Source organism: Chrysochloris asiatica, unplaced genomic scaffold (genome assembly GCF_000296735.1).
Source record: "Chrysochloris asiatica unplaced genomic scaffold, ChrAsi1.0 scaffold02156, whole genome shotgun sequence".
Classification (NCBI taxonomy): domain Eukaryota; kingdom Metazoa; phylum Chordata; class Mammalia; order Afrosoricida; family Chrysochloridae; genus Chrysochloris; species Chrysochloris asiatica.
In genome coordinates, this window is record NW_006410674.1 from 7592 (window position 1) to 8895 (window position 1304).

At 40.8% G+C, this 1304-nt stretch overlaps 1 pseudogene; it reads right to left on the reverse strand.

Moving 5' to 3' along the window:
- Nucleotides 1-467: 467 nt before the first annotated feature.
- LOC102840590 lies at nt 468-1295 on the reverse strand (annotated as a pseudogene).
- Between the last annotated feature and the right edge of the window lie 9 nt (nt 1296-1304).

The window sequence follows — 1304 nt, forward strand, 5'->3', positions numbered from 1 at the left end:
TTCAAAAGTTGAGGGAAATTTTTCATTATCTTTTAATTATATTTGTTATCAAAATTTTTTGAAGTCTTCTAGCACATCAATAATTGTAATATCTTCTTTGTGGCTTGTGATCTTCAGTATTATAAAATATTCTTCCTTACCTCATTTAGGACTTTTGGCCTGTTGTTTTTATTGTCTGATGGCTAAATAATTACCCATTTTCTTTTTCAGTGAATTTATCTAATACATGTTTGTTGTTCTTTGCTTAAAATGCTTCCTTTTAGTTTTGCATTTTTCATAATTATTTATTTAGTGTCTAAATAAATTTTTCACTGTGGTCTTTTTTCCTTTCTGCAAAAACAACAACAACAGCAAAAAAAAACCAAAACAAAACATTCTTTAAGAGTTAGAAAATATTGAATTTTTGTTTTGTTTTGTTTTGCTTGACTGGAAAATTGTTTTTATTAAGACCCCACCAGCTGTACACATTAAGCTCCTTCTTCCTCTGCAACTCAGTCTTTATTAAGTGGTCCCATGAACACCTTCTTCTCTTCCACAGTATGGAAGCAACCATGGCCAAACTTGGAGGTGGTGTCAATGAACTTGAGGTCAATCTTCCACACATTTGATCTATACCAGCAAGGACTTGTACAGAGTGAGCACTCGCTTCTTGGTCCCAACCACGCAGCCTTTCAGCATGACAAAGTCATTGGTCACTTCACTATAGTGACCAGAGGATTGATGTTCTTATCAGACAGATCACAATCAGTGGATGCATTGTTTTTGATCAGTTTGCCATCCTTGATAAGGTAGCCCTGGACAATCTTGTAGAACTTCTTGTTGATCTCAGTGACATGATGGTAGTCCTTCTGCCCAGTATGCACCACAGAGAAGGCCACTAGGGCAGGATGCCAGGCCCCAATACACACAACTTTCTGCAGGCCTCAGTAGGCCTTGTGGAGTAGCTTCTTGGTATGTCAGAATCTGGGGAGCCTTTTGTAGCCCTTGCCCTTGGTCACCCTGATGGCATCAATTGTCTCAGCCTGCCTGAACTTCTGACTCACAGACACCTGTTGTTCCAGCTTCTCCAGGGCCCAGGCCAGCTTCTCAGCCACTGTGCCCCTGTTTACTTGGATCTCCATCAGGTGGGCCTTCTTCTGGAGCAAGGGATACAAGTGCCTCTGGGTGTGAGTGATGATGAGGATGACCTGGAAGTACTTCTTCATGCTGCTGAAGGCTTTCTCCAGCTGCTTCTTGCCATCATCGACCTGCCACTTCTTGCAGAATTTGGTGAAAGCCTTCTTCGATTTATGCCATTTCTTGTC